We start from the raw sequence: 14,302 nt of genomic DNA, 5'->3' as shown, positions 1-14,302 counted from the left end.
CCCAAGGAGGGCATTCTTGCTATCAGAAATATCTTGGACTATCTTGCTTTTTGAAGCTATTGAAGCTTTTGAAGAAATATCTTCAAATATCTTGCTATTTGAAATATCTTGGACAAATTCAGAGAAGTGATAGGAAATGATGCAAATGTCAGTTCCTGGAGAACCTTTCGAGGCAAGCTAATGACCATGGATATTATTTCATGGAGAAGAGGGAGTCATTGAAGAGGTTTAGCATGGAAGTAAGGAAAGCAGATGTGATGTTATAAAATGAGCACTCAAACAGCAGTGTGAAGTAGGAAGGAAATGGGGACGAGACAGGAGACAAAGGGAATGGTTAGGAGATTATTGCAATCATCCACAAGAGACGTAAGATCTCTTGATCTGAGGGAGTTGCAGTAGGGACGGAGAGAAGTGAAGGCTGAGAGACATGACAGAAATAAAATGCACAGGACTGGTGACTCACTGGATGGAGAGGCTGGGGAAGAAGGAGGAGGAGTCTTGGGTGATTGGACCAATGGCAGTCATACTAAACCAGACCCCAAAATACAGAAGTTGGCTTTGGACCACCCGGTCATCTCTATTAGATTGCTCTTTCCTTGAGAAAAGCAGCTATGTCTTGTCTGCTGTCACATTACCTGTGCCTACTGCGATATACCGAATGCCTAGTGATTAGAGAGTTTTGTTTTTTTTTTTTTTTATCACTTCCCAATTCTTTTTTTTTTTTTTCAACGTTTATTTATTTTTGGGACAGAGAGAGACAGAGCATGAACAGGGGAGGGGCAGAGAGAGAGGGAGACACAGAATCGGAAACAGGCTCCAGGCTCTGAGCCATCAGCCCAGAGCCTGACGCGGGACTCGAACTCACGGACCGCGAGATCGTGACCTGGCTGAAGTCGGACGCTTAACCGACTGCGCCACCCAGGCGCCCCATGATTAGAGAGTTTTGAGCATGTGGGTTTAAAACATCTGAGGGATATCTGGGTAGACACATCCAGTACGTTGCTATGAAGTTCAAGAGCCAGATCTGAGCTGGAGAGGCATATTTGGGAATCATCATATATAATGGCGGGTAAACGCATCTAGGGAGAGTCTAGAGGGAGACCAGAAGAGGGCTGAGGATAGGATGTGGGGTAATAGGAATATTTAAGGGGTAGGTGGAAGAAGAGGAGCCATTTGTGAAACTAGCAACACTCATGGAAGCCAGTATGCAAAAAGTATCCAGAACATGGGAGAGGCCAGCACTGTCAATGGCCACCAAGAGTTTACAGCTCCCAGAAAGCGTCACTCCAGTTAATTGGTTTGGCTCTAACCTCAGAATCATAGACTGCTTTCCTACTAAATCCAGTCCTACCAGGTATAGTTCTAGGCCCACAGCCTCAGGTTCTCCATCCCAGGAGCCACGACAGCAAACGAGCGAACTTGTCCTGCTTTCCATACAGTGCTGTCGTGAGGGCTGCGATAAAAATGTCAGCAGCTCTCGGAATTTTTGGTTTCAGGACCGCTTTATACTCTTAAAGGTTATCAAGAACACAAACACGCTTTTGTTGAAATGTGCCATATCAATATTTACCACAGTATAAATTAAAACTGGGAAATTAAAAAAAAACTCATTTAAACTTAACAATAATAAACCCATTTATGTGAATATCAACAACCTGTTTTATGAAATATCACTGTATTCTCAAAAACAACTTAGAGAAAAGAGTAGCATTGTATTGCAGTTTTGCAACTCTCTTTAATGCCTGGTTTAATAGGGACACTAATTTCTCCTATCTGCTTCTGCATTCGATCGGTTATATCACATGCCATGTAACCTCTAGATAATTCTACTATACTCTTGTGAGAGAATGAGAGCTAAAAAGGGCGAATAGCATCTTGGTACTATTATGAAAATAATTTTGTCCTTAAGGATTTCCTGAAAGCATCTCATGGACATTCAGAGATACTCAGACCACACTTTGAGAATCACTGATGTATTCGAATCCACTTTGGCAGCTAGAAAGTCCATACAAAGTTGTTATGATAACCCTGAAAATCTATACCCTGGGAATCAGGAAAGGATCTCTCTCACATGGCTATAATTTGCCCTCAGAGGAGCCTTATGCATGAGTAACATTGCTCTGAACAGGTCCTAGGGCCAAAATAGAGAAAGGGTTTCTAGCCCAGATTTCTTAGTTACTCCTTCCTTAGAATTAAATAAAAAATGTAAATGAGAATGTACTATACACATGCAGGGTGTTAACCCACACTAGACTGTTTTAAGATCCTGTTATCCTCTGGCCAACCACTATGGAAAAAAATACACATATATACGCACACGCACACATATATACACACACATATATGTTGTATATGTATATATAAAGAAACAGCAAGGGGACGTTCTATGCTAGAAAATATTGAACACAAAGGAAGGCAGTAATGAAGGCATAGAGGAACAAAAAAATCCATAAGACACACAGGAAAAAAAATAGCAAAAGGAAAAATTAAATCCTATCTTATCAGTAACTACTTAAATGTAAATGGGCTAAAATTATAATAAAAAAAACCCAGAGATTGAAAAAATGAATACAAGCCTTCCATCTAACTATATGCCATCTATAAGATACTTTACATTCAAAGATATAAACCACTTGAAAGTAAAAGGTTGGAAAAAGATATATCATGCAAATAGTACCCAGAAGATAGCTGGAGTGCCTGTAGTAATATCAGACAAAATAGACTTGAAACAAAAGTTATTACTAGAGGCACCAAATACATCTTATAATAATAAAAGGGCTAACCCATTAAGAGAACATAATGATTATAAACACATATTGACTTAACAACAGAGGTTCAAAATACATAAAGCAAGAACTGACAGAATTGAAGGGAGAAATAGACAATTTAAGTGTTAGAAACTTTAATACACCACTTTCAACAATATATACAATAGCTGGGCAGAAGATCAACGATGAACTAAAAGACTTGAACAAACTGTAAACCAACTGGACCTAACAGACACTTTTGAAACATCCGACTCAACAGCAGAATACACATACACACACTTCTCAAGTGCATATGAAACATTCTCCAGAACAGATCACATGTTAGGCTGTATAACAAGCCACAATATATTTAAAAGACTTGAAATCGTAAAAAAAAATCTCCCTTGATAACAGTGAAACAAAATTAGAAGTCAATAATGAAAGGAAATTTGGGGAATTCATAAGTGCACAAAAATTAAACAACAAACTTCTAAAATATCCAGTGGATCAAAGAAGAAATCACAAAGGAAATTAGAAAATACTCTGAGGTAAATGAAAAGCATGAAAATGAAAGCAAAACATACCAAAAATTATGAATGCGGCTAAAGCAGTGCTTAGAGAGCAACTTACAGCTAAGTATCTGTATTAAAAGATTTCAAATCAATAACCTAAACTTCCGTCTTAACAAACTAGGAAAAGAACAAACTCGCAAACAAACAGAAGGAAGGAAATATACCAGAGTCGAAATTAATGAAAAAGAGAATGGAAAAGCATTAGAGAAAATCAAATCAAAATTTGTTTCTTTGAACAGATCCAAAAAATTGACAAACCTTTAGCTAGACGAAGCAAGAAAAAGAGAAAGACTCAAATTACTAAAGTCAGGAATGAAAGAATGAACATCACTACCAATCTTACAGAAATACGAAGGATTAGTGACTACTACAAACAATTGTATGCCAAAAAATTAGTTAACATAGACGAAATTAATAACTTCCTAGGAAGTCACAAACTACTGAAACACTAAAAAAACAAAAACAAAAACTCAGATGACCTACATAGATCTATAAGTAAAGAGATTCAATTATTAATTAAAAAAACTTTCCCCCATAAAAAAAGCCAAGGCCCAGATGACTTTACTGGTAAATTCTAACAAACCTTTAAAGAAGAATTAATACAAATCACTCGCAAACTCTTCCAAAAAAAAAAAAAAATAACAATAATAATAGAAAGAAGGGAATACTTCACATCTCATTCTATGTGGTTAGTGTTGCACTGATACCAAAACCAAAGACATCATGAGAAAAGAAAACCACAGACCAATATCTCTTAGCAATATAGACGCAAAAATCCTCAACAGAGTAGTAGCAAACTGAACCAGCAACATAAAAAGTATCATATACATGATCCAGGGAGGTTTATCCCAAGAATACAAAAATGGCCTAACATACAAGAAATTACTGTAATACCATATTAATAGTATAAAACACAAAAACTAATTTCCTCCATAAATGCAGAAAAATCAGTTGACAAAATCCAACATGCTTCCTTGGTAGGAATCCTCAATAGATCAGGAATGGAAGGGAGCATCTTCAACCTATTAAAGCCTATCTGGGAAAAACCCACAGCAAACATCACACCTAATAGTGAAATACTGACAGCTTTTTCCTAAGATCAGGAACAAAACAAGTACTGTTGCCACTTTTATTCAACATCGTACTAGAGGTTCTAGCCAGAGCAATTCAGCAAGAAAAGGAAATAGAAGGCATCCAGATCAGAAAAGAAAGAAGGAAAACTATTTTTATTCGTGGGTGGCATAATCTTGTACATAAAAAACCCTAAAGAAGCCACTACAAAGTATTAGGACTAAGAAACAAATTCAACAAGGTTGCAGGATACAAGATCAATATACAAAAATCAGTTGTATTTCTGAATGCTAGCAATGAACAATCCAAAAATGAAATTAAGGATGTATTAAGAGAAATCACACTCCTTCTGTGTGTCTCCTTTACTCTCATACTACCACCACACTACTTCTGACACTTCTGGTCAGCAAGTGAGTGTGTGGTGGGGATTTCTGTACTTCACCCAATTCTGTGATGCCAGCTGGGTGTCCTATAATCTAACTCAATTCTGACACTACGTGGCGATAGCATCAGATCCCACAGGTTAAGCGTTCAGTCCTACAACACTGTGCCTCCCTCCCCTGACCCTCCACTTCGGATGTCAACTCCAAGCCCATGCTGTTACCTGTGCTTCTGGCCAACGGGCTATAGGCTGCAGGTTTCCATGACCTCCTCCTCAGGCTTGATTAATGTGCTAGAGTGGCTTGCAGTCCTCAGGAAAACATTTTGCTTCCTAGATGATCAGTTCATTATGAGAGGACACAACTCAGGAAGAGCCAGGTGGAAGAGATGCATAGGATGGGGCGTGAGGAAAGGGCACAGGGCTTCCACGCCCCTCTGATTCCATGCCCCCTGCCAGGCACTTCCATGTGTCACCAGCCTGGAAGCTCTTTGAACTTCATTTTGGGGAGTCTTATGGAGGCTCCATTACATAGTATGAGTAAAGAAATCATTGGCCATCGGTGATTGGTTTAACCTCCTGTGCCTCTCCTCTAGCCAGGGGGTGGGAGGTGGGACTGAAAATTCCAATCCTTTAAAAAAAAAAAGAATATAAAAACAGGGAGGGGGACAAAACAGAAGAGACTCTTAAATATGGAGAACAAACAGAGGGTTGCTGGAGGGGTTGTAGGAGGGGGGATGGGCTGAATGGGTAACAGGCACTAAGGAATCTACTCCTGAAATCATTGTTGCACTAGATGCTAACTAACTTGGATGTAAATTTAAAAAATTAAATTTAATTTAATTAAAAAAAAAAGAAAATTCCAAGAAAAAAAAGAAAATTTCCAAAAAAAAAAAAAGTCAAGGTTGGTTCCCCTGGAAATCGGCCCCCATCCTTAGGGGCTTTCCCAAAGTCCCCTCATTCACATAAACTCAAGAGTGATTGAAAGGGGCTTATTATAAATAACAAGATGCCCATTTCATCTTTATTTTTCTGAAGCCATTTCAGGAACTGAGGACAAGATTCATATTATAAACCATAACACCACAGGAAGCAATCCCCTTTACATTAGCATAAAAAGAATACAATGCTGAGGACTAAACTTTACAGAAGTAATGTAAGACCGTGTATACTGAAAACTACATGAGTCATTGAAAGAAATGAGAGAAGTCTTAACTAAATGGAAAGGCATCCAAGGTTCATGGGTTCAAAGAACCAGTATTGTTAAGATGGAAATACTTCCAAAATGTATCTACAGATTCACTGCAATTCCACTCAAAATCATAGCTGCCTTTTCTTTTCTTTTCTTTCTTTTCTTTTCTTTTCTTTTCTTTTCTTTTCTTTTCTTTTCTTTTCTTTTCTTTTCTTTTCTTTTCTTTTCTTTTCTTTTCTTTTCTTTTTTCTTTTTTTTTGCAGATATGGATAAGCTGGTCCTAAACGTCGTATTTAAATATAAGGGACCCAGGATAGCCAAAGTGATCTTGAAAAATAAGAACACAGCTAGGTGACTGACACTTCCAGATTTCAAAACGTAATACAAAGCTACGGTAATCAAGACCGGGCAGTACTGGAATAGAATAAACATAGATCAATGAAACAGAACTGAGAGTCAGAAACAACCTCTTACATTTATGGTCAATGGAATTTTGACATGACTGCCAAGTCAAATCAATAGGGAACAACTAGTTTTTAACACAGGGTGCTGGCACAACTAGATATCCACATGCGAAAGAATGAAGTTGGATGCCAACCTCACATCCTATAAAAAATTAACTCAAAATGGATCATGGAATTAAAAGTAAAAGCTAAAAGTATACGATGCTTAAAACAAAACATATGTGTCATAATTATGACCTTGGATGAGGTAATATTTTCTTAGATATGAAATTAAAAGTATAGGCAACAAAAGAAAAAATAAATAGCACTTAATCAAAATTTTAAAAGTTTGGTTCTTAAAAGGATATTATCAAGGAAATGATGGGATACCTGGGTGACTCAGTCAGTTAAGCATCTGACTCTTGGTTTGGTCACGATCTCACGGTTTGTGGGACCAAGCTCCACATCAGGATTCTCTCTCTCCCTCTCTCTCTCTCTGCACCTCCCTGGCACGCTCTCTCTCTCTTTCTCTCTCTCTCTCAAAATAAATAAACTTAAAAAAAAAAAAAAAGGAAATGAAAAGATGACCCACTAATGACTGAAAATATTTGCTAACCCTATCTAATAAGGGACTTTTACATAGAATGTATGAAGGAACTCTTACAATTCAACAACGAACAAACAACCCAAATAAGTGGGTAAATAATGTGAATGGACATTTCTCCAAAGAAGGTATACAAAGGGCCAATGAGCATGTGAAAAGATGTTCAATATCATTAGCCATCAGGGAAATGCAAACCCAAACCACAATGAGATACCATTTCACACCCACTAACGTGTAACAACATGAGTTGAGAGAAAGCAGGAAAAGTGGAACCCTTCAAACACCACTGGTCAGAGTGTAAAATGTTGCAGCCATGTTGGAAATAGCATAAATAGAATAGTAGCGTGAAGAAAAAAGGAACAAAAAGAATAAAGAACTGCCTTATTCTGGCAGTTCCTCAAAAAGCTAAACATAGAATTACCTGTGCAATTCCACTCCTAAGTACATGTGCAAATGAAAACATATGTCCATGTGAGGATGTGGAGAAAGAGGATCTCTTTGTCACTGTTGGTGGGAATGCAAACTGGTGCAGCCACTCTGGAAAACAGTATGGAGGTTCCTCAAAAAACTAAAAATAGAACTACCCTATGACCCAGCAATTGCACTACTAGGTATTTATCCAAGGGATACGGGTGTGCTGTTTTGAAGGGACACATGCACCCCCATGTTTATAGCAGCACTATTGACAATAGCCAAAGTATGGAAAGAGCCCAAATGTCCATCGATGGATGAATGGATAAAGAAGATGTGGTGTGTATGTATGTATGTATACACACACACACACACACACACACACACACACACACACACACACATATACATACACAATGGAGTATTACTCAGCAATCACAAAGAATTAAATCTTGCCATTTGCAACTACATGGATAGACCTGGAGGGTATTATGCTAAGCGAAATTAGTCAGTCAGAGAAATGACTTCACTCCTATGAGGACTTTAAGAGACAAAACAGATGAACATAAGGGAAGGGAAGCAAAAATAATATAAAAACAGGGAGGGGGACAAAGCAGAAGAGACTCTTAAATATGGAGAACAAACAGAGGGTTGCTGGAGGGGTTGTGGGAGGGGGGATGGGCTAAATGGGGAAGGGGCATTAAGGAATCTACTCCTGAAATCATTGTTGCACTATATGTTAACTAATTTGGATGTAAATTAAATAGATTAATTAAAAAAGAAAAAAGAAAAGAAAAAAGAAAATACATGTCCATGAAAAAGCCTGTACCCAAATGTTCATAGCGTCATTCATTCATTATTCATAAGAGCCAAATGTTCATTAACTGATAAATGGATACATAGCATGTGGTATATCCCTACGATGGAATATTATTTGGCCATGAAAAGAAGGAAGTACTGATACATGCTACAGTGTGAATGGTATGTGAAAACATTATTAGGTAAGTAAAAAAATTCCGGACACAAAAGGCCACATACTGAGTGATTATGTTAGTACGAAGTGTCCAGCAGGGTAAATTCACTGAAACAGAGTAGATAAGTGGTTTCCAGGGAATGAAAAAATCTGGAATGGGTAGTAACTGCAGCGGTTACAGGTTCCTTTCTACGGTGACAAAAATGTTCTGGAATTAGTTTTATGGTAATAAAGCTTTGTGAATGTTCTAAAAAAAAAAAAAACCAGTGAATTGTACGTTTTAAAAGCATGAATTTTATGGTATACCATGCCTATCTCAATAAAGTTGTTATTTCGAGAAACGCTAGAGGTTTGCTTTTATTGTCAATGCTATCTTCTGTTTGCTTCCAACTCATCATCCAACACAGTTCACAGGAGTCTAGAAGTTTGCTTCCAAAGAGCCTCAACTTCTGTCTAATTTGGACTGGGATGGGGACGCCAGTGGAGGTGGAAATTGCCCTGGAGAAGGAGGCAAAGGATGGAGTTTAAATCATGATTCTCTCTTACCAGCTCATTGACCTTGGGAAAGTCACCTTGCTTCTCGGAGCCTCAGGTTCTTATTCTGAGCATACAAAGGACCCTGGCGCTATGCACGTCCTAGGGTTGTGTCCACAGATAACCCTGTAAATGAGAACGTTTACTAAATTGTAAGCACTACACAAATATCAGTCTTTGTGACTGGGGTCTCCATAGCTTCATGCCAGGATGGACAGAATGTGAGTGGAGATATTACCACCAATCCAGGTGACTCTAGTCTCCAAACCCTAAAGAAGAACTGTAAGACCTCAAATCTTACAGTTGTTGCCTTGGGCTGTGGGGAAACAACGGTGACTTTCTCCAGTGCCCAAGAAATTGCTGTTATTACTCTAAGTATTTAGTTAGATTATCTCCCTTTTAAGGATTCTCACTGGTCCAACCTATTGCTTTGCTTTTTTGCGTTTGTTGATTTCGGTGTTGATAGGCATTGTTTATCAAAGCACAGTTTTCTTGAGCTTTGGTCAAATGTTGATAGGCATGGATTAAACGTTTATGCAACAGAGTGATCTCCAAATGTCTCTGTAGGAGAAGCACGATGCGTGGCATAGATTTTAACGTCTGCCATATCGGGCTTTAAAATTTTTTTTTTTATGTTTATTTTTGAGACAGAGAGAGACAGAGCATGAGTGGGGGAGGGGCAGAGAGAGAGGGGGACACAGAATCGGAAGCAGGCTCCAGGCTCTGAGCCATCAGCCCAGAGCCTGACGCGGGGCTTGAACTCACGAACCGTGAGACCGTGACCTGAGCCGAAGTCGGACGCTCAACCGACTGAGCCACCCAGGCGCCCCTGCCATATCGGGGTTTAAATTGCAGTTACCACTTCCTAGCTGTGGGGCCTTGGGCAAATGATTATTGTGTGATGTCTCTGAGCCTCAGTGTCTTCATCCGCCCACTAGAGGTTTCTACCTTTAGGGACAAGAGACAGTGTTTTGCACAAGGTCAAGCGCATAGTAAGAAGTTAATAGATCTAGTTATTGCTGGACCTAGAGAATGAGTAATCAAGGTCAAATTATCAGCTGAGGGAAGAAGGTAGCAAGGCTGGCTTTGGGTAGAACTGAAAGAAAGAGGCTCTGACAGTTATTGATTGCCTACTCGGAGCCAAGTACTTTTCCATAGACTCTATCACTCGATCCCTATAACCCTGAAATATAGATATTCATTCATATTTACATATGACAAAACAGAGGCTCCAAGAGATTAAATAACTTGTGTAAGTCACACAGGTTATTAGTTGTCCATTTTGGTGTAGAATCCAGGTTTGACTGATTCCTAAAGCTGGGGTCCTCTTTTTTTTTTTTTTTTTTAACTCTGTGTGACCCCAGCCCACAGCCCCTGGTAGCCTTACCTCTTCCTGTCCATCTGGTCTCCTTCTGGCTGCACAAACACAGGCCTGCCCTTTGCCATGTGACTCTATCTGTCAAGGTCCCGTCCCCCTCTTCTCTCCACCTCCAACTCTAGTCAGACTCCGGGTGCATGCCTCCAGGCTCAAGTGTTTCAGACAGGCTGAATCCACGGATGGCATCGTGTAGAGGTTACTCAAGGACTGGATACGGGGTTGGACCCAATGAATGAAGGTCTCTGCAACCTTGTTCATCTTTCAAGAGTCAGCTCAGATGTCACCTGTAGCTCTCTTTGAATGATCTAGAAAGAATTAGTCCTTCTTTTCTTTGTTCTCCCATAATACCATATCCAGACCTCTGTCATACATTTACTATTATACTGAAAATATCTGCATATTTGTCTGTCTCTCTTCTGGGCTCATGGGCTCAGTAGAATCTCCAGCCTCAATGAAGAATTATTTAATACAGGTGTTTTTTTTAATTTTTAAAAAAATTTTTGTGCCATCTATCCTCTGGCAGTTGATTAAGTTCATGAAGCCCTTCTCAGTTTTTAAATACATAAAAAGTGGGTGGTGGGGGGGCGCCTGGGTGGCTCAGTCGGTTCAGCGTCCGACTTTGGCTCAGGTCATGATCTCACGGTTCATGAGTTTGAGCCCCGCATCGGGCTCTATGCTGACGGCTCGGAGCCTGGAGCCTGCTTCAGATTCTGTGTCTCCCTTTCTCTCTGCTCCTTCCCTGCTCACACGCTGTCTCTCTCTCAAAAATAAATAAAGATTAAAAATAATAATAAATAAATATATAAAAGGAAATATACAGGATTACAAAGGAAGCCAATTATATTGAAATATGGTAATTGAAGTTTTAATAAATCAAATTTGGCTATAATAAGATATTATTTATTATCACATTAAATAACAAGATCTACTGGTGGGTCTAATGACTCATGATTTTCAAGTAGTGGTAAGCATAAATAATACCTCAAGACCCACAACAATTTAATAGAATGCATAAATATCTGTGCTGTTTTACAACCAAATCACGATTGTTGCAAATACTACTATGGTTTGTTCCTTATACTTATAAATGAAAAGGCTGCTAAATATCAATTTCAGGTCTTGAAAATAAAGATGTAATTTCCTTCTCATCCTAATTAATGATCCCATGAATTCTATCCACACGCCTCAGACTAAGCCTCCCCGATTGAACGAATCCTCTGGAAGTCCGAGGTGGTCAAGACTAACCTCCTTTCCCTGGGCTTCTGTAATACTTATAATTGTACTTAGCACATTGCATTGCAAAGACTGTGTTTCTCACCCACTTGGGCTGTAGACATCTTGAAGGGGAGGAACTGTCTTATTACAGGGAACAGATGATGAGGTTTGACTTACTGTTGAGTGATGAGAAGTTCAGCCCTGCGGCACAGTCTGCCCATTCTTTAGGGTGCATCTCAGAACAGCCTCTTCTTTCGGATGCCCTTGAGTGCTCCTGGCTCCCTTGCTTTCTCTCCTAAGTGTGCACCGCTATGTTGGGACTCACGCTGGCATTGAATGAAATAAGTAATCCACAGTAATCTCTCCCCCCAATTTTCTATTTCATATAAATGCTTGTGAATCATATACCTGATAAGGGGCTTGTATCTAGGCTGCACAAAGAGCTCTTTCAAGTCAATAGTAAAAAGACAAATAACTCAATATAAAAGTGGGCAAAGAGGGGTGCCTGGGTGGCTCAGTCGGTTGAACGTCCGACTCTTGATTTTGGCTCGGGTCATGATCCCAGGGTCACGAGATGGAACACTGCATCGGGCTCCATGCTGAGTGTGGAGCCTGATTGGGATTCTCTCTCTCTCTTCCTCTGCCCCTCTCTCCCACTCACGCTCTCTCTCTAAAATTAAAAAAAAAAAGTGGGCAAAGGATCTGAAAAGATATTTCTCCAAAGAAGGTGTACAAATAGCCAAGAAAACACATGAAAAGATGCTCAGCATCATCGCATTAGTCATCAGGGAAATGCAAAGCAAAACCATGATGAGCTATCACTTCCTATACAGTAGGTTGGCTGTAATAAAGAAGACTGATAATGACAAGTGTTACAGAAGATACGGAGAAATTGGAACTCACGTAACGCGGGTGGGAATGTAAAATGGGACCAATGTTTTTGAGGACAGATTGGCAGTGCCTTAAAAGGTTGAAACCTACGGTAGTTACATGACGCAGCCATTCCATGCCTCTGTGTATAACCAAGAGAAATGAAGACGTGTGTCTGTGCAAAAACGTGTATGCGAACAGTCCTGGCAGCTTCATTCGTAACAGCTAAAAAGTGGAAACGATGAAAATGGAAGTGGAAACAATGATGAATGGACCAATAAAATACGGCATTTTACTACAATGGTTTATTATTCAGTAATAAAAAGGGAATGAAGTCCTGAGAGGTAAACCTTACAAACTTACTGAGTGAAAGAAGCCAGTCGAAAACAAAAACCCCAGGCAGTATAATTGTATGGCTCCATTTATACGAAATGTCTAAACAGATAAATTGATAGAGACAGAAAGTAGATTACGAGGGGGGTTGAGGAGAAATGGGGAGCAACTGGTAATGGGCACTGGGTTTATCTCTGGGGTGATAGGAATGTTCTAAAATTGAGAATGATAATGGTTACACAACTCCCTAAGTATACTGCAAACCATTGATTTATACACTTGAAACGGGTGAATTGCATAGTAGAAGAATTACATCCCAATTGTGCTATTACATACAGTTTTGAAAAGACAAAGAGGAGAGAGAGCACAGTTTGTTCAGCAAAGGGAAGGAGGTCTGGCATGGCTGGATCATTCAGCACAGGCAGACACAGGTGAAGGAGTTTTGATGGGTTTGCATCTAAGGGCACTGAAAAGGTTAGCGATGGGTTTGAAGAACGGTATGACACGATCAGATTTAGAAGGATCTCCAAGGTGTTGAAGGAAGGCCAAGAGTAACTATTGGAAGCAGGAACGAAGAGGCTTCGGGAGTACTGGCGATGTTTTGTTTAGTGATCTGGGCTCTGACTACATGAGCACACTCTGCTTGTAAGGATTCAGCAAGCTGTATGATGTGTGTGCTTTTCTTTATATGATACTTCTGTAAAAAGTTTTTGGAATAGGAAACCTCATAGACTTTTCGATTGGATTAATGAAGACATTTGCTACTTTCTTTTATTTTTAAAAAATTTTTAAAAATCTTTATTTATTTTTGGGAGAGAGAGAGAGTGAGACAGTGCAAGCAGAGGAGGGGCAGAGAGAGAGGGAGACACAGAATCTGAAGCAGGCTCCAGGATCGAGCTGTCAGCACAGAGCCCGACGCAGGGCTCGAACCCGCAAACCACGAGATCATGACCTGAGCCAAAGTCGGACACTTAACCGACTGAGCCACCCAGGCACCCCTGTTTGCCACTTTCTAACAGAGCCTATTGATTCCACGCACCGACTCTAAATGGGTTACTAACAATGTAGTTTATAACTGCCAATTAATTCCGATTATCATCTGAACACTTTGGCACCAATGTATAATTCATTTGCTTACCCAAGGCTGGCCATGGGAGTGATCTGTCCCATGTCTCATCGGTAAGGAGTACATTGTCTGTAGGGAATTTAAAACAATAAGACAGATTGAGAGTCAGTTTGCTTTTTCGTTATTACCCTCAGCTGGAAATTCTAAGCAGTATCAGTGATGAGAAATCTCTTCCCTTCCCCAGTAAAGAACATGCTAATCTAAAGTTGAAATAATTACTGTTGGCACCATTCTCAGTGGGACAATGACGGGGGGAAAAGCAGCTACAATGTTACAGGTGTGCACATTGTATCAGAGAATGAATCCAGTCATGGTTGGAATATCCATCTCACTTAAACCTCACAGCTGCGTGGGATAGGTGTTATCATTCCCATTTTACAGGTAAGAAAACCGAGGGCCCCAGCAGGCTAAGTGACTTGTGCAACTTCACTCCGCCGAGAGAAACGAGTGACGA

Source organism: Leopardus geoffroyi, chromosome C1, assembly GCF_018350155.1.
Source record: "Leopardus geoffroyi isolate Oge1 chromosome C1, O.geoffroyi_Oge1_pat1.0, whole genome shotgun sequence".
Classification (NCBI taxonomy): Eukaryota; Metazoa; Chordata; class Mammalia; order Carnivora; family Felidae; genus Leopardus; species Leopardus geoffroyi.
This window is presented reverse-complemented; position numbering follows the sequence as displayed.